Source organism: Sarcophilus harrisii, chromosome 3, assembly GCF_902635505.1.
Source record: "Sarcophilus harrisii chromosome 3, mSarHar1.11, whole genome shotgun sequence".
Taxonomy (NCBI): domain Eukaryota; kingdom Metazoa; phylum Chordata; class Mammalia; order Dasyuromorphia; family Dasyuridae; genus Sarcophilus; species Sarcophilus harrisii.
The window spans coordinates 455885827-455909142 of NC_045428.1; the positions used below are offsets into that span (position 1 = coordinate 455885827).

The 23316-nt window shown below is 36.8% G+C and overlaps 1 protein-coding gene across 3 annotated transcripts in view; it reads left to right on the forward strand.

Moving 5' to 3' along the window:
• ETS1 (ETS proto-oncogene 1, transcription factor) overlaps positions 1-23316 on the forward strand; it is a 188587-nt gene that overhangs the window by 54839 nt on the left and 110432 nt on the right. The window lies entirely within an intron of this gene.

Sequence of the window (23316 nt, forward strand, 5' to 3'; positions counted from 1 at the left end):
GGCTACTCATCCTCTGGAATGACTCTTCCTAAGAAAATACCAAGGTGGGGAAGAGTGCTGTGGTTTATGTGGACATGGACACTATGAACAGAAGTAGACCTAATCAATCCATTGAGAATCTTCACTCTGTGGCAGCAGGAGGACTAAGTTTTAGTTGTATCTACTTTAACTAAATGGTCTCAAAAAAAATTTTTCCAGGAGTGTAGTCTATGGTTGATTTTATGATTTATATCAATTCCAATTTGGTTTTATGACTTATGCCAATTCCAATTTGGCTGGTAGTAGAAAGACCTATCAGTTTTTTAGCTGCCAATTAATTTGTATCTGAATAAGGAAAATACAAATGAATCATTTATATTTGAGGACAGGGAAGGTGAGGAGAAGTAGACCTGGGATTGGGGGTTTAGAGATTTGCTAAATTGACAGATGTGGCTAAATACCCTGACTTGGAAGCATAAATGCTTCACTTCAGTGTATTGTGTTTTAGCAAACATCTCATCACCTTTTCAAAAAGTGAAATCTGGATTGTAGAAACAGAATGTTTTGTGGGATTTTAATTGGACAATCTGCTGACCCATGAGAAATAAAAGGCCAGAGATTCTAGATATTTAGGCTTACTTTCATTTTACCTTAAGGACTGTGACTTCTCACAAAACACATTTCATCTTTTATCTGCTTACCTTACTTCACTGATCATAAATTTCTGAGTTGGGAGGAGATTACATTAAAGGTGCTCAATTCAAATATTAAATTCAATTTGTCATGAGAACATAGAGTTAAACAAGTAAGTAAGCCATAAGTTTTACAAGCAAAACCTGAATTTTTTCCTCAAGTCATCTCAATTAATGAATTATATTTTTATTTTATTCTGTATTGTGCTTATACTTCACCCTGAGTAATTCCTCTTGGGGAAAAAAGTCAGTGGAAAAAACTCAGTCTATAAAACCCAACAGTATGTTTTAATCCTATGTGCCTCTATTTCACATAGCTCTTTAGTTAGGGATTTCTGGGTTTTTAAAAAATCTTTTTTTTAATTAATTTTTTTCTAAGTTTAAGTTTCAATTCCCTCCCCCCCCCCCCCCCGCCCCGGCTTTCTAGCCCTTCCTTCACATATTGAGAAGGCAAGTAATGTTCTATCTATCTATCGATCTATCTATATATACATATATATAAACACACATATATATATGCAAAACATATTTCCATATTAACCATGATACAAAAAAGTAAGAAAAATTAAAAAGTGAAAAAAAATACTTCTATCTTCATATAGAGCTCATAATCTATCTCTTTCTCTCTGGAAATAGCATTATGCAGTTAGGATTGTCTCATATCATTGTATTGATCTGAGTAGGCAAGTCTTTCAAAGTTGTTTATCATTATGATATTGCTGGGTATTATAGTGTATAATGTACTCTTGGTTCTGCTTGCTTCGAATCAGTTCATTGGAGTTTTCCCAGGTTTTTCTGAAACTATTCCCTTTGTAATTTTGTATAGCACAATAATATTCCATCATAATCAAATACTAAAACTTGTTCAACCATTTTCCAATTGATAGACAACCCCTTAATTTCCAATTCTTTGCCATTACATAAAGAGCTACTGCTATAAATATTTTTGTACATATAGACTTTTAACTTTTTTTAAAAAATCTCTTTGGGGTATAGACCTAGTACCTTAGTATGTACAGTTTTATAGTCTTTTAGGTATACTACCACATTGCTCTCCAGAATGGTTGAGCTACCTTATAACTCTATTAAAAGTGCATTAATGTCCCAATTTCTCCACCTTCCTTCCAGCATTTGTTCTTTTCCTTTTCTGTCATGTTAGCTAATCTTATGGGTATGAAATGGTACCTCAGAGTTGTTTTAAAATGTTCTTTAATATGTATTTAAGATACTACTAATCAGTAGTGATTTAGAGCATTTTTTGTGTGACTATTGGTAGCTTTTATTTTTTTTCTTCTGAAAATTGCCTGTTCATATCCTTTGGCCACTTATCAATTGGGGAATGATTCATATTTTTTAAAAATTGACTCAATTCGATATTTTTAAAATTTAAAAAAATGCATTGTTTGATTTAGGAAAAAATATGAGAGGGAGACAGAGTGGTAATAGAGTTAAAGAGACACAGGGAGAGAGAGAGAATGTGTGTGGGTGTATGTGTGTGTGAGAGGAAAAGAGAGAGGGGGGGAGAAAGAGAGAAGTAAGAAGGAAAGGCAGGAGATGAAGAGGGAATGGCAAGAAGAAGAGAGGGGAGGAAATAGGATGGCAAGAGGGAAGAAGAGAAAGATAATTCAAAGTGCTATAATGTTATAGGATTAATTATATTCTTTTTCTGTTTGTCAATTTCTCAGTCTAGAGCAGAACTGACATGATACTGGATTATAAAAGCCCTGTTCTTTCATTCCATTAGTTCTTATTGGCTTTTGAGATGGTGAGTTGTTGCCAAATGTTACATAAAAAAGCAAAGGTACTCCATGGACTGAACCTGGGAAACAAGTATCCTGGGTTTACAACGCTGCCTGTTGTTAAGAAGAAGATGAAGGTGATGGTAGTAATAGCTGGCAACTATATAGCACTTTAATTAAGGTTTACCTAGCACTATACATACATTATCTTACTTGGTCAATTTGAAGTTCCTGATATGTCTTTTCTCCTTTGTCTACCCAAGATATCCATTTATTATATGGGAATACTGGGAAAGGAGTAAGCATTTATTAGTCACCTACTATGTATCAGGAACTTTGCAAAGCATTTTACCAATATAATCTTTTTTGATTCTTACAAGAACTTTGGAATAAGGCACTACTATTATTACTATTTTACAATTGAAGAAATTGAGGCAGATGGAAATTAAGTGACATACTTATGGTTACACTACTAATGTCTGAGGTTGGATTTGAACTTTCTCTTCCTGATTTCAGACCCAGTGTTCTACCTACCACACCACTTAGCTGATGAAAAGATAGTGAACAAATTTCTAGATTAGACTCTGAGCCTAGAAATTGGGATTCTTTAAGAAAAGTAACTTTTAGTAACATGTCTCCCTAAAAAGGGTAATTATGTTCACACATTTATGTTTCCTAAATAATACTAGAAGGCTTAGGATTCAATTCTCCTTCTGTGACAAAGGTCAAAACTTCCCTACATATATATATATATATATCTTTCATCTCTGAACTCTTTGGAGCTCTTATCCTGTAATTCCACCCAGCCTTACATTCAAGCAGGAATCAAAATACTATTTCCTTTAACTAAAGACTTAATAATCCTGGGCACCTAGATGGCAGAGTGGATAGAGTATTAGCCCTGAAGTCAGGAAGACCTGAGTTCAAATATGACCTCAGGTACAATATTTCCTAGCTGTGTGACCCTAAACAAGTCACTTAACCCCAATTGCCTTAGCGGGGAAAATGATTTTTTACAATCTTTATAGCAGAGAAACTTCTTTTTTTTCAGATGAGATGGTACTATTTTAATATTCTATCCTCACAAGTTTTCCAAAGGGAGAAGTTTTCAAAAGAGAATCAATGAGGTAACATATATGAAGTATATAAGACATTTCAGAATGAAACTGCTTTTGAAAAAAAAAGTGGAGCATCATTACTGTAAAGTACATGTTTCTCTACATTTTACTTGTTACTGGAATTGGAATCACCTGGAGCTGTTCAAGCTAAGGAGGGAGGGTCAGCACAGAAATCCTCTTTTATTAGTGTGATAGCTATTTCACAAATAAAGCAACATGAATTGTAGCTCACAAATGCCACCAAACTTCTACTGGAGATGTAACCCTAACCAGTTGGGGGCAGTCTGTGCTGTGAACGAATGGAAATGTCTCCCTCCATCCAAGGCTTCTTCTAATAGATGAAAAATTGTCCGTGGCCTTGGTTCTGTGTGGTCTTTCCTTCTCTCTTAATGCTGTCCAGAGAAAGGAGGGGCATGCATTTATCTGGGCTGCTTTCCAGTTCTCCAATGGTTGGATATAAGTTGAAAGAGGGTTGATGGTGGAGTATGGGGACGGGAGGTGAAGACATGGACCAAACCAGTGACAGTGAAGGAGAAAGAAGGGAGAGACAGAAACAGAGAAAGAGAGAGAGTGAGAGCTACAGAGATAGTGACAAAGACAGAGAGAGAGAGAGAGAGAGAGAGAGAGAGAGAGAGAGAGAGAGAGAGAGAAATATTCTGCATTTTTTTCCATTTTCTTTTATCCTATTTATAACTCCAGTTTCTTTCTCAGCCTCAGCCTCATGGCCACTCCTCCTCCCCACCCCTACTCCCCTTCAAGAAGGGATGAATGGACTTCTTTTCACAGGGACTGCACATCTGTTGGTGACTGGAATACCCAACAGGAGGGGGTCACTGAAGAATGATTAGATCCTCTCATTGTAGTTTTCCCTTCCTCTTCTCTTGATTCACAAAGAGCTTAGACACAAGGGAGATAGGACATTTTGAGGCAAAAAAGATAGAAAGAGAGAAAGAAAGAGAGAATAGACAAAGAGAAAGAGAGAATTGGAATGCAGAAAAACATGACAAGAAGAGTAGTAGGTAACTGTGGGACTTAGTGCAATACAAAGACAGAGGGAGAGAACAGTTAGAAGGGGAAGGATATATGGAGAAAGAAGACATGTAGAATTGGACAGATGGTACAGGTTGATGTAGAAGGGAGAGGTAGATAATGAAAAAAGAAGGGGAAGAGAAAACATACATGGGCATGTGCACAACACACACACACACACACACACACACACACACACGACTTAATGGAAAAAAAAGAAAAAACAAAAAAATTAAGAGAGATATAAAGACCTAGAATAAGATAAGGGGAGAGAGATAGGCAAAGACAACAAGAAAGGGGGAAATAAAGATGAATCTGAGGACATTAACTATAGGGCTAAATAAAGAAGCCACATTTGCATGCAGTTGTCTGTGCAGCTGTACATTTCTTCATGACAATCTTGTAGTCATCATTTTCTTTCATTTCTACCTCCTCCTTCCCTTACCCTCTCGCTGCCTCTCCCTCCCACCCCCATCAGCCTGGAGCCATTAGCAAGAACCAATGGAGGCTGAGCTCAGGAGTTCCTCATGAATGAATGGGCCCTTTCTATCTTAGCTTCTCGTCATCCCTCAGTCGGGAGTCTTGGGAATCAATGGAGCCCCTTACACAAGACACGGCTGCAAAGTCTGTTTCTGTTTATAGTCTGACTGGAGTGGATCCCACTGACCCCATACTCCTCTCTTCCCTTCCTCTGTCCCTCATGACAGGGATTTCACTCCAGCTCCACAGCTAAGTTTATGCTGTCATTATTCATTTTTATATCAATTCTTTGTACCATTTTTCCAAAACACCAGTACTATTTCCTCTTACTTAGCAGCATGATGCTTTCACACTATAGCTCTATTTAGAGAGGGACAAAGTTTGTTGTAAGTAGTTTATAGATTGAGGAACTGGGGCCCTGAAGAAGATTCCAACTTATTTGGAGTCAAATAATCTATTTTGGAATGATATTGGAGTACAGGTGGTTCCAGCTGAACTCCCTAACATATTGGATCTGCTAATCATGTCTCAGGTGACAATATTCAATTCAATTCAATTCAACGTTTTAAAGCACTTACTTAAAAGACAAAAACCTGAAATAATACCTGCCCTCAAAGAGCTTACATTTTTATTCTAACATTGGTAATGATGCTAGTGCTATTACAGGAAGAGAACACTATTAATTAACCATCCGTGTGAAATGCCACTGAATCATTTTTTAGAAAAGGCAGGGGGAGTTATAGTTCACCTATTGATCCACAGCAATGGGGACTTCTTTGCAACAAAGTATGCATCTGAAAATTTACTGGTTAGGGTTAGAGCATATATAGTGTGTGGCATAGAAAAGAATGAATGATTATTGAATTAAATTGGATAAAGATATTATCCCCTCCTCTCCCCCCAAAAGGATCATCTTAGGAGTCTAGCTTCAGTTGTGTGGCCATCCAATTGAAAATCATTCTGTGTTATAACTTAATTTTTTTTTTCTTTCCAATTATGTTTTTTGCTGTTTCACTCCTCTGAAAAGATATAATTACTCTTTTCTCAAGAGAATGATCCAAATTAAAATCTCCTTCTCTTCTTCCTCCTCTTTTCTTTTTTTTCCTATCTATAATTTTTTGTTGCAGTATATGGATACATGTGTTAAATAATGTCTGTGTTCCATTTACTCCGATAGTCATTGATGACTTAAGGACTTCTGTGGGTAGAAGCCTATTATTCAATTGTGACTGATTTTTTTGTGCCTCCATTTGGAGTTTTCCTGGCAAAGACATTGGAATGGTTTACCATTTCCTTCTCCAGCTCATTTTATAGAATACTGAGGCAAACAGGATTAAGTGACTTGCTCAGAATCACACAACTAGGCCAAGAAGATGAGTCTTCCTGATTTCAGGCATAAGGTACTCACTACGATACTACCCAGCTGTTTCATATTGGGTGATATAAGAAAACATAGGGAAAGAAGAATAAATGCTTCTTTCCCAAATGTAATTTTTAGTCTAATACTAGAGGAAAAAAATCCCAGGCAGAACATGTTGGATATTTTTGAGTAGAGGATAGATTCAATAAACAGGTGATTTTATGTTGCATGATTATTAGCTTGTTTTTTTTTAAATTTACTACTAAAATTCCAAAAAGAAAGAATTTCTTTCCTAAATAAACTAAAAGTTCAGGAGCAGAAGAAATATCCAAGCTCACAGTTTCTTCTGGCATCTTCTCAGTTGACTGGACGGCTGGGGGACATCAAAACTGGGTGAGTGTTTGGAAAGGGCTCTCAAAAACCAGGTGGAAAGCCTCAGAAGGACAAACAGACTCCTACAGTCTGGCTTTTAAGTGTGGAAGAATCTGAATGTGATGCCAGAGGGACTTGTTAAATAGAGAATCACCTTGCATTGAAATGTTTATTCTGATAGCAGGTTGGTTTTTTCAACTGACCATCTTAGGACAGCTCTGAGGTTTTATGAATGGTGTTTTAAACTGTCTCTGCTGAGGTTATCTGCTTGCATTTTGGAGAACTTGTCTACTGTTTTATCCTTTCTTTTGACCCTATTTCAAGTTCTTTTTTCTTGGAAGCAGGTCTCTTCTTGTTTGTATTCCATGGCTGCTAAGGTTTGCATGTGGCTCTGGAGAGAAGAAATAGATTGCTAGATTGTGACCTGGAAAAGACCTAATTTAGTCTGACCCCTACATTTTATAGATGAAGAAACTGAGGTCTAGAGTGAGTAACTTATTCCAAGACACTCAGATAGTGTGGCAGAAGCAGATTTTAAATTTAAGTCCCTTTATTTTCAAATCCAGAATTATTTTCTTTACTTTATGTTCCTTTGTAGGTTGACAGAATTTTCTAAATAAAGTCATTTGAACTCTACATTCCTTTATTTTTACTAAATTAATGGCGAATTTGTATTAAGTATCTATTCTGAAAACCATTTTTAAGAAAAATTTTGCTTTGAGCATTCTTTATTATAATAATTTCTCAATTAGCACATCTTCTGGGAGCAAAATCCCCTTTAATAAGGTCAATCTGGATTGGGGAAAGTTTTGGTTCCCTTGGAACTAGGTTGGAGTAAGAAAACCTAGTGATGCTCTCTCAGGCACAGATGATTCACATAGGCTAGATCTGAACCTAGTTTATGGAAGGGATGAACTCTTAGGTCTTTTATTGTCTATTCCCCTGGGAGTAGAGCTGCCACCATTTGAACCATGTTATTGGATGGAGTTTAAGCCAGAGACTCAGAAGTATCCCAAAGATGGCTTCAATGTCAAGAGTGTTACATATCTCTTTAAAGAGGTGGAAAGAGAGAATTGCCCCGCTCCATGTAAAACAGAGAGATTCCACATCTTGGAATATAGCCTAGAATACTCCTGTGTTATTTTTATGCATGGTAATAAAGCTTCTGAAAATTAAGTATCAGATGTTGGAATGTATCCTCTTCTTTATAGGAATTCAATGTGCTTAGAACTGGAAGGACCTTTTAAGATCATCTAGATCAGCCTATTTTATTTAGACACAGGGAAACTGAAGTATAGAGAAGTTGCCATTTGTCCAAACTAAGTCAGTGAATCAGAAAGCATCTGGTAAGTACTTATTGTAATGGTATGTTCCTAGGATACAAAAAAAAAGCAAAAACAGGCACTGCCCCCAAGCAGTTCATGTTCTAATGGGGGGAAATAACCAGATACTTACAAGATAGATTCAATTGGATGGGAGGTAATATCAGATTGAATATAATGCGCAAGCAATAGCAAAAAGGTCAGAGGTATAGAGTTGATGGTGGAAGTGAAGTATATGAACACTACAAAATTTGGAAGGAGCAAGGTTGTGAAAAGCTTTAATTGTCAAAGAGAAAATTATTTGACCTGAGAGGTCATGAGGAGCCACTGGAGTTTATTGAATAGGGGTGGTATGATCAGACTTCGACTTTAGGAAAATTACTTTGACAGTTGAGTGGGAAATGGAATGAGGAGAAGCTTGAAGCAAAACTGATTAAAAGGATATTGCAAAAGTGGAGGCAGGAGATGATGAGGGCCTGACCTAGAATTGTGTCTGTGTGAGTAAAGATAAGGAAGAATAGATGTTATGAAGCAGAAATGACAAGATTTAGAAATGGATTAAATATGTAAAGTGAGAGAAAATGAGGACTAGAGGATGATCTCCAGGTCATTAGCCTGGTTGTCAGGGGTGATGTTTTTGCCCTTGAGGGTAATAGGGAAGTTAGGAAGAGGTGAAAAGATTGGTGGGAAAGAAGTTCTCTTTTGGACATGTCTAGTTTTAAGATTAATGTCTGATTTGAGATATCCAAAAGGCAGTTTGTGTTGTGGGACCATCACAGAAGCATTAAGTAAAAGAGGTAGGTTTCAAACCCAAACCATCTGACTTCAAATCTTTAAATAAAATACCCATTTGGCCTCAAAACACATCATAGGTCCAATGTTCATATGTTAGTGTCATTTACTTCTCTATTTCACTGAATGAAGAATAAAGCACATTATCTTTCTATAGTGAATACATTCAAGGTTTTTCTTGACATCTTGTTTTTTCATGAAAATCAATCTAAAACAGAATACAGCATAACTTGCCCTCGTTCTCATTTGACTCATTTTAATTTCTTTGAGGCCTTGGGCATGTGGGCTGGTTCCTGTTTTCAGGATCATTTTACTAGCACCTACTGCATTAGAAATTCTCAGCATGAGCTGAAGGGCATTAGATCCTTTGGAAGGAAAGTGTTGTTTCATTTAGCTACTTTATTTGGATTCAAGAAAACAGCAGGAACTGGGAAATGTCAGGGTAGATGGGAAAAGCCACTTTCTGTTCCTCCTACCTCCAAAGAGGCTACCCAAATCCCCTTTCTTTTCCCGGTCTTTTTATTTTTATTTTTTAAATGTAGTCTTGGAAATGGCTTTTCTCCAAGCCTCAGGCCACTGTCCATGGCTAATTTGCTGACACTCAGCTAGTGACTTCACCACTCCCAGTGTATTGGGTCCCATTTTCTTTAAATGAAAGGAAAAGGAACCACAGTGGGGACCAGAGTGATTAAGTCATTGCCTTAAGGGAGAGAGATTTAGGAACTGGAAGAGTAATGACTCTGTAACATTATAAGATTTCAAAAGCATTGGAGGAAATCAAGGCCCAGAAAGTGACTCCTTTAAGAGTCTATCTTTGGTAGGCAGATCTAGAATTAAATCACTGGATTCTTACTTATACATCCCGGGATAGCTGTTTCTCAAAACTCTGAGACTCAACAGCAACTGCCTGGAACTCCCAGAGGAATAAGAAGATGGGGGGTGGGGGGGGGAGAGAGGGACGTGGGGGGAAGCAAAGTTCTCTTAACTTTTTCAAACCACAAATATTTAGTCCTAGTTGGGAAAAAGTCCCTGGGGCATGGAGTCCTTATTTGATTCAAACTGTTTGACCTCTCCCTTGTAACTTTTATACATGGGGGCTGAACATGGGAGATAATGTTCACCCAAGTCAGTGACACTTGGCTCTGGCTAAAGAGCAAGAGCAGAGCAACAAGGAGACTTCAGCAGTCTGGATGCTGCTCAGATCTGTCTGTGAATGGAAATCATTGGGTGGGTGGTTGATGTGAAGAGCTGAAGTTCAGCAGAGAGGAGTGTGTGTAAGTGTAGGGGGGTGGGAGTGAGATGGAGCGTGTGGGGGATGGAATCTTGGAAACAGCCTGTTTTTCTCAGTGTCTGGCAGCATGGAGACTCTTACTCTCTCTCCAGATGTTCGCTGTGTTTATAGCTGCTGAAGCAGGAGACCAAACTCCCTCATTAATAAGTTTCTTTCTTGCACTATAGCCAGGGGTCTCAGCACTGAGCCTGCAGCTGGAAAAGAATTGGGGTGGGGAGGGGGAAGTGGGAGAAAGAGGGAGGAGGTGTGTTCATTCCCCTCCAACTCTCTTCCCTCCACCCCTGCAGTCCTCCCAAAATACACTAGCACAAAAAAAGAAAAACACCAGCAGATTTTTTATTTCAGAGAGTAAACACTTGGGCCATGGGGGTCTGGAGGTTATGGGAAAAGAGGAAACCATCAGCCTAATCAGGCAGGCACACACTTCCCCTGCTGAAATAAAACAGAAATCATTGCTCTGCAGGGCTGGTGAGGAGGGGGGTGGTTAACCCTGGTGCTGCCAACAAAGTGAGGAGCTAGACAAAGCTAGGAACCGAGGCGGAGAGCTCTTGTGTTGTTTGATCAGTCTTCTCTGGATCCTGATGTAGGAGAAGGTTTGCGAGTCAGACACTGTAATTTTTCATCACTAGTGTCTTCCAATATGCCAACATTGTTGTGAATTCACAGTAGGGGATGTATCTACAGAAGCCTGTCTTTTAGATAGAGACATGCACATATACATATTCTAAAGCTATGAATCCATGATCTTACAAATGTAACTATGTGTCTGCTAATACAAATATGAAATATTCATTAAATTCTCACTTTTTATTATGCTAAAAAAGAAAAAAATATATAAATACATATATATACATATTTGTATATATAAGATAGATAAAATTGACACAATACAGATTCTGTACATAGATTGGATTTTGCAAGAGGTTAGTAGATGGTTTAGATAGGACAGGATGAGGAGATGGACAGATTGTTAAGAGAACTTATGCTCTCTACCTTTTACATGAAGAAATAAGTTCTGTTAATTGCATGAATTTTAATGAAAAATAGAGTCCAGATTTTTTTTTAAGAGTAAACCTATCACATGTCCTTCAGCTTCTAGTCATTCATTTTCCTCCAAGTTGTCTGTTGGGAGAGTACAAATGGCTTATTGGCTAGAGGTCATAGGTCAAACATGAGACCTAATTGCAGAATGAGGAAAAATTACCTTTCTATTGATGTATGGTGCAACCTTTGACTCTCAGAGGCAGCTAGGGTTAGTGGCCTAATGCCAGGCAGTTAGGAACTTCCAGTTCGGACTCCATGGTCTTATCAGTTAGCCATGCTCCCTTTCTCACTTGCAAGAGATCTCAGGGGTATTTTTGCTCTGTCCACTCTTTGTCATCATAGTTTGTCTCATTCGTGACCCCTGAGAAACTTTGTTTCTTAAGGGCCTTTTTAGGCCAAGAAATGAGTTCTATTAATGCTTGAGTTTATCCTTGCAAATAAGGTCACTCCTCAAGATTTTTACCAGCCCTCCGCACTCATTTCCCTGTTGTAGAAATGATCGTTTCAAAAGGTAGAAAGCAGTTTAAATTACTGTGGAATTAGAACTATGGGTTACTCATTTCCTTAAGTTCTTAACTGTCTGATCATTGATTTATTTTAGTCCTCATCTAATTTTTGCCAGATATTGAGCTTAGGTGTCCAGCTACAGGGAATACTATTAATATCTTTTCTATAGATTCTCCTTTATCTAAGTTTACTCAAATTTAAATGGATTTCATTTTTGTAGACTTCATTTTTTTCATTTATTCATAAATAATGCAGAGCAATAAGATGCTGAATAAGATACAAAGACAGTTTAGACATGATTCCTGCTTTCATGGAATCCATGGTCTCTAAAAGCAGAAAGCATAGTTTCTTTTTACCTTTTTCTCTTCTAATGTGTCCTTATATTTTTCCTTTGGCTATTCAACATGTTGAAAAAATTCAACTTTCTTTAAACTCATAGATGTCAAACACCCTCTTTCCTCTTCTTGGGAAAATTTGCTTTGTACTGTAGGAAAATTACACTTTGATCTGCCTTTCATGTAGATTCCATTAAACAATAAGCTTTTCTGCAGCATTACTATCTCTAAGAGGGGAAAAAAATGGTAATGTGAATGGCAGAATAAGTGCCTGTGAAGAGTATAAATTCTGGAATCAGGGCCCTGCCAAAGTATACACTAACAGTCAACCAGAGTAGTTGCTCCCCAGAACAGAGCCTTTCCAATGTAGACTGTACTTTTTGAGAAGGTCACTTTTCTAATTTTAGGTGTATTTTCTGAACTATCAACCTATTACCAGCACAGTTACTACCAAAAATATACTTGGACAGAAGAAGATTTTTAGTTATCTTGAGTTTAAGGAGCAAGGCTCTCTCTCAAAGAATATTGGAGATATAAGGGTAAGAGAGCAGTGGTCTACTGGAAGGGACCATGAATGAATACTCAGAAGCTTTTGTTAGGATCCTGGAGTGTCCACTTCCTAGCTGTGTGAACTTAGGCAGGTTATCACCTCTCTAAACTTCAGTTTTATTATTATTTATAACACAGTGCCATTAATGCCTAAACTGACCAACTCAAAGGGTTATTATAGCAAATAAGATAATAATAAGACAAAAAATTAAATAAACAGTGAGATAAAACCCTGAGCAGTTGGTTGGCACAAGTAGATAAGAGTACTGGAAAGTCGGGAAGACCCAAGTTCAAATTCATCCTTAGGCACTTACTGGCTGTTTGACCCTGGACAAGTCACTTAAACCTGTTTGCCTCAGTTTCCTCATCTGTAAAAATTAGAACTGGAGAAGGAAACATCAAACCACTCTTGTATCTTTGCCAAGAATACCCCCAAATGGGGTCGTGAAGAAGGTGTGCATGCTAAAAGGACTGAATAACAGTAGCATGTAAAACCTTATAAAAATGTCAGTTGCTATAGTTTAATTCCAATTTTTTTTCCAGTGAGGAAATTCAGTTCATGATTTCCCAGGATTATAGAATTAGTAAGAGGTAGAGATAGGATCTTAGTTCAAATCTTTTGACTTCAGAGCAATTTCAATATTTTTTAAAATTATACATAATAAATTGGCAGTTTCAAGTGCAATCATCTTTTTAAAAAATATATTATGCTATGGAAAAGTTGTGTTATTTCGTAAATTAAAAATAAAATAAATTAATTAAAAAGATATTTACCTCTATGTGCATAGCCAGAGAAAGATACTTCAGCAGGTTAGATGACCCTCTAATCTATCTTTCTGTGGAAATCAATGGGTGGGAGGATAATGTGGTATTTTCACAATACATCCAGTTGTCAACTACTTTGAAGCATATAGCTGACCCTGGTACTACCATCATTGAAGAATGATGGAAGTACTCAGTAAAGAAAAATTAATCCTTATTGTCTGATGAATTTGGATTTAGATTTCAACTTTGCCACTTGCTACTTGAATAATGTTGGGTTAGTGGTATATCCATTCTGTTTTCTCCCTGAAAAATAGGTTAAACTAAATTATCTCCAGGATTCCTTCTAATGTTAGATGTATAATATGTTTGATTTTGGAATGGAAGTTGTCTGTGACTTCTGGGAAGTGAAATATATGTGGATGATATGCTGAAAATCATCTTAAATGTCATTATGTTCATTTCAACTTAACGTGAGTATATTGACATGTCTTGCCTAGGGTCAGAATTTTAGGCATTTCATCCATCCAAGTTCACAGGTTCAGAGATCTTAAGTACTCCCAACCAGAGCCAGACTTTTCTAATTCTCATAATTATGTCCTCTTTGGGTATGGTTTCACACATGATTTGGTTCAGTTTTTTCCTAACCTCAGACACATGTCTATGGATGTCTGCATTGTCCTGCTGCCTCTCTGCTCCCAAAGTCTACATCCTTTAACTCTGAGAGTACCTTATCACAGCTGAACTTCTTGTAACTTTTAATGATTATAAGAGAGGATCTGTGACTATAGAGAAGTCTGGTGTGGAGGTTAAAATGATCTTCCCACAAACTTTTACATTCTTCCACCAAATTTACATTGCTCCACTCACATTATCTTAGGCACATTTACCTGAATGAAGAAGAAGAAGAAGAAGAAGAAGAAGAAGAAGAAGAAGAAGAAGAAGAAAAAGAAACAAGAAGAAAAAGAAGAAGGAGGAGGAGGAGCAGCAGAAGGAAGAAGAAGAAGAAGAAGAAGAAGAAGAAGAAGAAGAAGAAGAAGAAGAAGAAGGAGGAGGAGGAGGAGGAGAAGGAGAAGGAGAAGAAGAAGAAGAAGAAGAAGAAGAAGAAGAAGAAGAAGAAGAAGAAGAAGAAGAAGAAAAAGAAAAAGAAAGAAGAAGGAAGAAGAAAAAGAAAGAAGGAAGAAGAAAAAGAAAGAAGAAGAAGGAAGAAGAAGAAGAAGAAGAAAAAGAAAGAAGGAAGAAGAAAAAGAAAGAAGAAGGAAGAAGAAGAAAAAGAAAGAAGGAAGAAGAAAAAGAAAGAAGAAGAAGGAAGAAGAAGAAGAAGAAGAAAAAGAAAGAAGAAGAAGGAAGAAGAAGAAAAAGAAAGAAGGAAGAAGGAAGAAGAAGAAAAAGAAAGAAGGAAGAAGGAAGAAGAAAAAGAAAGAAGGAAGAAGAAAAAGAAAGAAGAAGAAAAAGGAAGAAAGAAAGAAAGAAAGAAAGAAAGAAAGAAAGAAAGAAAGAAAGAAAGAAAGATAAAAAGAGATGGGTCTATATTATTGAAATCTGGAATCTGAATCACACTCTGGGGATGGGAATGAAGCATAGTGGATCTGGGTCTGTCCCCAGAAAGGAGTATACTGGAAAGAATTTGCTTATGAAGGAAAGGAGCAGGACCTAGAGAAGGTCCAGAGTAAGAAGGCAACTGACTCATGGTGGTGTATTCTAGAGAGTCACCACACAACCAATAGGGAATGAGAAGTAAAAGACATCTGTGAATTGCACAAGAAAGAATATTCATACTAATGAAATCATGAGTCCTTGAAGTTTTTGTAGATGGTTTATACAGACTGAAATTTGCTGTGCTGAAGTTTGGCAGACACCTTAGATTTCTGTTCATGTGTATGCTACATTATATGGCATCTGAGTTTCTTTCTAATTAAGACTTTTTTGAAATACTCAGTGGTGGTGATTAAATTTGAGGCAGGGATATGCTGGTAAATATTTAATACCAGCTCTCTGGGGATAAAAAAAAATGTACCAAGGACACACTTTAAAACTTAAGCTGCATTGTTAACATTTTCTCCATCATTTTCTTGAATCTAGACAAATAGCAAAACAATAAATCAAGCCTTAGTCTATAGCATTTGCCAATTTACAAGATATAAATGCTCACACTGAGAATTAATAATAAACTCTTGAGAGCCAGTAAGAGCTGGATCCAGCACAGCAAATTAGAGATGCCATAATTTCAGAACTGGGATCCTTAGAAATCTACCCCTTCATCTTGTAGATTAGGGTACTGAAGCCCAAAGAGGTTATGTGCGCTCAGTCAAATAGTGCAGGAGAGATTTGAGCCCTGTCCCTGTCTCCAAATCTCACACTGTTTCTACTATGTCCCACCAAGCCTGGATGTGGGAAGACTGATTGGGCTTCCCTGTACTGCCATAGTCCAGTCCAGAGGCAGTGAACTAAGAAATGGCAGTGGGAATAAAAAAAAGATAGAATGGACATGAGTGGTTGTCCAATAGAATAAAGGCATGTAGGTACATACAAATTTACATAGCTGCTCTGGGAAAAAATGGTTCTCCTGATATACTTCTCCATGGTCCAGAGTCTAACATTCTCTTTGCCCTCTATTTCCCCTTCTCTCAACTGGCTTTACTAGCAGTCAGAGTCTCTGAGCAATATTAAACACTAAAAAGTTCCTGAAAGGTTATACCCTTGAAGCTATACACAGTGTACATAGCACGTGCTGAAGTTTACACAGACTCCTTAGGCCTCTGAATAGAGAGACTAATTGTGGGGAAGCTGCTTTTCAGCATACAGGATGGGCTGTTCCCTGTGGGTTTTACTATCAAAAGGCTTTTAAAAGTGCAGTGTAGCCATTGTTGAATATTTCACAATGAATTAAATACCATTTCTCTCCTCGCAGCTGTTCCATGTGAGTGAGCGAAGAGTGCATTTTTTTTCCCCTGGCAGAAGACGTCTGCTGTATAAACCTAAGCACTGGGGTAATGAGATTATTTGTGTGTGAATTCTTTAGGAAGAACATCCCTTTATTTTAAACTCAATATGATGCATGGCTGCTGCTCTGGAGAGGGGGAGAGATGAGGAAGAGAATTCAATTGAAAAGTCTCAGAGCAGATCTGGAAGGAGTCAGGGGTGGGAGGCCCAGAGATCAGGCCTTTTCTTCCTACCTCTGTACATTTATTCACTTTTCCCTAGAGCTGCCTGGATCATTCAAACACATTGACTGCCCTATGGAGGAGAGAAATTATTTTTTTCTTTTTTTTTAAAGGTAAAAAATTAATCATTTTTCCATCAATTTTTCCAGAAATTTCTTCATTTTTCATGTTTCCTTGGAATTATAAGATTGCTTTTGCTTTTTTTCTGCACTCATTTTTATGTAAGAAAGTCTTAGATTATAAAGTCCACAAAGAAAACCACTTCTCCATCCTCATAATACTTAGGGCAGTTGCCATAACTTTTTTTTTTCATTTTGAGCTCACAGTCTTGCTAGACTTGGACTAAAATTTGTTATCTTCAGATCACATATGTCCCTCCATCCCTCATCCCTCCCCCCCCACCCACAGAGAACTACTAATTCCAAGGCTCCTCCCCAATACCTCCATTTAATTCACTACCCATCTTCAACTCAGACATCTCCTTGACTGAAACAGAGACTCAGCTTTGGGTGAGCAGTGAATTGGAACCAAGTATGAAATTGATTAGGCTCAAGTCTTAGTTGGTGCAAACTTAATGCCATTCTTAAAGTGTATCAAGGGATGACCAGCTGTTCTGCATCTCCCTTGAGACTAGAACAAGAGAAAATGGGATTAAATCATAGCAAAGGGGATTTAGCCTAGCTATAAAGAACTTTGACCCTAGAATAGGTTATTAGAGGGGATTGTGAATTCTTTCTCCCTGGAGATTCTCCAGAACTGAACAGGCATCCACTCATTCCGAGATGGTTTAGGTACATTTTCAATGACTTTTGTAGATTCTTTCCAGCCTGATCAGTAAATGAGACATTTGTGAGGAATGTACATGCTCAGTGAGCTTTTTTTAGAGAATTTTTTAAGGAGCCATCACTTAGTGAAGTGCTGGTTAGCTATGCAAGAAAAAAAAATTGTCAAAATTCTTGTACAACCAACATCTGGTTGTACAAGAGGGCAGAGGGAAGACTCTTACCATCTAGTTAGATTAGAGGGCACATTAAGACTAAAACTGAAATATTAACTCCTCTGATTCCCAACATAGTAATAGTCTCTAAACTTTCTTGATGGTCAGAAAAAAAAATCAGTAAAATTTTTTTAATTGAGCAAAGATTCCATCTATGTTCATGTTTTTATATATTAAAATATATATCATCTATAATATTTACATACATGATAAAATTATTAAAAATACAAATTAAAAAAGGTGAAATGAAGAAGGAATGATATTTGATCCTGGAGGCAACAGGGAGCCACTGGGGAGTTTTTTTTGTTTTGTTTTTAATAGGAGAAATGACATGACCAGATCTATACTTCAATAATTGAGTGGAAAATGAATTTGGATTTGGAAGAGACTTGAGAAAGCAATAGTCCAAGTGGGAAGGGATGAGAACCTAAGTCAAAACCCCCCAAAAGAAGTAAATCTCGAGGAAAAAATATAATGTAAAAAGGTCTTAAATGAGGATCTTAATTCACCCATTCATCATCCTACCCAAAAGGAAAAGGAAACGGGACTTAAGCCAATCACTACTCTTAACATTATCTGAAGAGGAATGTCTGCCATAATCACGTAGCAATGAGGTGACACAGTGGATAGAAAATTGGACTTGCAGTAAGGAATATTTGAGTTCAAATCCATCACTTTTCTAAGTGCATCAGTCAAATGAGGATAATTATAACACCTAACTTTCCAGTCAAAATATGATAATATTTATAAAGAACTCTGCAAACCTTAAAATTCTCTATAAGTGCTAGATATTATTATTATTAATGTGATGTGAAGAGGTTAGGATTAGGTATGATAGTATGTGTATGGAGAATTTCCCTAATGCTGTTGTGGGTGCCTCAGTAGTGTTTAGGGTAGAATTGTTCTGCAAAAGCCTAGACTGAATGAAGAAGATTGTGGGCATTTACAGCAGAGGGAGAAGGGCTGATTAGGGAAGTGTTGGAGGTGATTGTGCTTGTGTGAGAGAAAGATTCAAGTACAGGCTATTACAGGTTGGGTTAGAGCCAGTATTCCTTCAATCATATTGGGTTTATTATATAACTCTTAGGATTATGCCTCAGCTCTTACTCTGGAGACTAATGCGTTAGAAATCCCTTTTCCTTACATCATTCCTCCAGTTGCCCAGAGTTCGTGATAGAAGTGGCCCATGGAAATCATTGTCTTCCTCTTTCCAATAGTTGTGAGAGGTTTGCTATGAGGTAGTGGTATGGCATTTTAGAGACAAACATATATACACGCAACAAAGGCTTCCAATTTTCCTATCTGAGGTGTTTGTTGTTTTATTTCTTTTTTTAACTAATTTCTCAACACTGTATCCAACTTGAATTTTGCCCTAAGACCCAGATTTGTTCATCAGGTTTGATCATGAAACCCATGAAGCTGTTTCGAAGAAGCTTGAAAACAGGTCTGCTTTTAATCAGGAAATATAGGTTCCAATTCTACTTCTGTCACTTATGGCTTGTTTGATCTGGAGCAAATTACTTAATCTCCCTAGGACTCAGTTTCTGTATCTACAAAATGAAGGGATTGCACTAGATTGTCTCTAAGATGCATTTCAGTGCTAGATTTATGATCCTAAAATCTGGAGAGACTCCAACTAAACATGGGGGCAAATAAAATAGTAAGATTCACTTTAGATGAAATAGTGCTAGGTAGGGGGGATGCTACTTGAAAACATGGAGAGGGCATTTCCTGACAACTAAGAACTTGTTTTGTTTTGTTAAATTAAGACTCCCAGTCAAGGAGTTTTCCTAGATCTATAGTTATTCCTGGGAACTCAGACAACACCTGGGATTAGAATGCCTTTCCATTGGTGCCCTATGTTTACTGAAATCCCTTTGGGTTAGGTGGCCTTTGCTTCTGACAGCTAGGTCTTTGTGACTGCTGGATTAGAGTGCAATGTGTTGGGGATTGCCTTTGAAAATCTGCAGGGGCAGCTGTGTTACTATCGAGTACTGGCGTTGTCTCTAGTGGGAATGTCTTGGCACGGAGGGCATTTTAAGAGTTTGATCTTGGCTATATCTAGTGCTATAAATATATGTTGAATGATGAGAATCAATTGGGAGCTGAGAGTTTGCTGTTTCCCTTGCTTACATCAATCAACAAATATTTATTGAGCACCTATGGGCAAAGTTTTATGGAGCAAATAACTAGAAGCTGTTGTCCTTGTTGTCAAGGTACCAGTTATCCAGTTAAGGAGGTAAGAGATGATGAAACCATAGTGATCATGTTTCTCTCTTATTTTCTTCAAAAAAATTAAATTTATGGGAAAAACAAACATTTCCACAACAGTGAAATAAAAAAGATGATTATACATGAAACTGCAAATTTATTGTGTATAACTTGCCATTCTTTTAAATATATAATAAAATCATCATGACAATTTCTTTTTCTCATTTTTTCTTCTCTGCTCTAAAGATGTCTATCATTCTATGCAAACATATGTAAAAATATACACATACTCATCAGTTCTTTACATTATAGATAATGCCTTTCTTCATATGTCCTTTATTTTTAATTTGTATATTTATGATAGTCAAAATGACACTCAAAGTCATTCTTAAAACAATATTGCTGTTACTGTATATGCTCTTGTTCTGCTCACTTCACTCTTTACTTTTCCTGTAAGTCTTTCCATGACTTTCTAAGATCAATGAACTCATCATTTCTTATAACTTTGAGACCTTGGATAAAGCACTTCTGGCCACATTTAACTTATCTGTAAAGTGTGGGGGCTGGGCTAAATCAGAGTTCTCAATTTGTGGAGGTCAATATTGTTCAGGGGATAGAGGAATATTTCATAAATAACTATGTTATATTGAAATTAACTAATATCTTCATTTTGTTTCTTATGTTAATATGCTTGATAAACTCTAGAACTTATTTCCCTTCACTGTGAATGAAGGATAAGAGAATGAATGTTTATTGCAAAGGGATAGGGAATGGAGACAGAAAAAAAAATTGGGGACTTCTGATCTAAATGATCTCTAAGATGCCCATCAGCTGTAACATTCTTCAATCTGTGAATTCCAGCATTATTTATTAAGCAAATATTGTGTATAGTACTAGCTAGTAGTATAGTACTATAGTACCAGTTAAGTACCTGGGAGGGGCAGAAACTAAATCCACCCTCCTCACATGGGAGGGGTTGCAAGATATAGGGATTTGATAGGGAATGGAATTGTGATTTCATTCAAATAGGAGCCTTGCTAGTTGTGGAAACTTCATTTACCAATGCAAACTGAGTCTTTTTTGCAACTTAGAATTCTAAAGTTACCTAGAATGAGAGATTATATGACTTGACCAGTGTCACATATGACCTTGAATTCAATTTGTTCTGGTATTGAGACTGCCTATTTATATATTCTGCATATTGTCTCTCCTTTAAATAATGTTTAAAATCATTCATTAGGAGGGCATGACAAAAATACGATGCAAATGCTCTTGGAGGATAGAATGAGAAGGATAGTTACGGAGTCCTTTTTTTTACAAAATACATATTCTATCCTAGAATTATAGTCCTGGAAAATTTAGAATATTTGCTTACTACATACAAGAAAGTTTAAGAGAATCTGAGAAAGATCCAATGAGTGGTTCATACAATGAATTATGAGAATTGAAGGGATGTCTCTGTAGGGAACTATGTGAGGAAGTCAGTGAAGAACTAAGGATGTGGAGTTAGGTATACAGGCTTAGTAACTGTGGTGTTTGGCTTTGTCTAAAAGTTTTCTTTATGACAAAGAAGAGCTCACTGGGTGGGAGATGAAATGAACATGACTGTGGTATAAAAAAAGTTTTTTTAAATTAAATTTTAAAAATAGTTGAAGGGAAGAGATCTCATAATGCCAACCTCATTTAGGGGCTTTTATGTACTAGTTCTAAGTTGCTTTTCCTGGAAACTGGAAGCTGTAGGGAGACTTCCTTGGAGAGCTTTTATTATTGTTATGACACACTGTCCATGTGATCAGCAGAAGCCCAATCTGTTGATTCTTAATTTCACAACTTTATTAAAGTTGAGAATCTCTGCTTTATGTAGCTTAATTAATTGTTATACTTTGGGATTTAGACCTCTAGATGATTTTATCACTTCTAAAGTAAGCTGACCCCTCCTCCACTCCTCTCACTAGTTTCAGAGAACTGATCAGTCTCTGCCCAGGCTCCCCAAACTGAATGAAATGTTCCATTCCCCAAGCCTGCTGCTCCTCACTTCATTAGCGTTTCTGATGTTTATAAAGCCAAGATAATATTTTTAAGTTCCCGTTGGAGTTTCCTGGGCAGCCTCTCTCTAAACCACTTAGAAAGTTTAGAAAAGAAGGTCACAGAAATGTTAGTATTTTTTTCCACCAAGCTTTGGGTAAGCAAATCATCTTGGGGATGATGTCCATAGACTCTTCTGGATAGGGTTCATTAGATGATGAGTTCTTAGCTAACATTTTCACCTCTTTTTCTCTAGTTTGTTCATAACTTGGATACATCATAGATTATTTTTAAAAATATGAACTTTAGGCTTTTCAAATTGCTTTCTCAATTTATGTGTCTATCACTGATCAGGCTTGGTCTTAGAAAAGAGCTGAGAAATGTACTTTCTTCCTTTACAGAAATGGGGGGCTTTAAAATCTGGGTTCATATACCAGCTATGTAACTTTGAGTAACCATTTACTTGACCTTTGTCTGTCTTAGTTACCTTGCCTATAAAATGGGGATAATGAGCCTCCCAGGGCTGTTGTGAGAATAAAATAAGGTGATATTCATAAAGCACTTTGTAAACTGAAAAACACTTTATAAATGCTGGTGATTTTGTTGCTATTGTTATTATTAGTATAACTCCTTGAGAGAAACTATGAATGCAAAATCTGATTATGTGTAAAGAAGCAAAGACCAAAAAAACAGCAGTCAACCTTTTGCAAGGATGAGTTTGTGGTGGTCTTTATCTAAATTTGTAGTTCTTATTTTCTCTAAATAAGCATACTCATCATGATAATTAATTTTGTCTCTTGAGAGTCTGTTTCAAAATGAATAGCTTTCAATTGAATTGTAAATAACTGAGGGACTAAAATATTATCACTAATGATTTCTGGTAAAATTCAGAAATTTTGAATCTTTTAGGAAATTAATAAAATTTTATATTTATACCATGCCTTAAAAGGGAAATAGACTAGACTTATGATTTCATTGGTATAAGGAAACTGCTAGATTAAAAAGCTCTCTCTGTCAATGCAATTCTGTACCTTATATGAAATTTAATAGTCTTAGAGAATTGTCTGGGCTCAAGAGATTCACATATAAAGTAACTTTGGAGGTAGAAATTGTGCCATCACCTCTCTTTATTGTTTTAATACATTATCAAATTTATTCAAGCAAATTTTTAAAAGTGTTTAAATGTTTGTGATAAGCCTACTTACTATTAGGAATAAAAAAAAATTTTTTTAAAAGAAAGACAGCCCCTACCCTCAAAGAACTTATATTCTACATGGCAGGATTCTACACATAAAGGAAAGTTGTGGCCAGGAAGTGGCTTGGAAAGCTATTGAGATTGTGACTGGAATCATAGGGAAATAGATTACTCAGTAGCATTACAGAATTTAGTTCCAGAATTGTAAAAGGAATAAAGGAGGGAATCTCAGAAGATAAGTCCATGGTGGTAAGAAATTGGTTAGTGAGGAAAGTAAAATATAGCTGGAGCCTGCTTTGACCTAATATAGTGCGCTATATGAAGTCCTTATTAATCAGAGAAGTAGGAACATG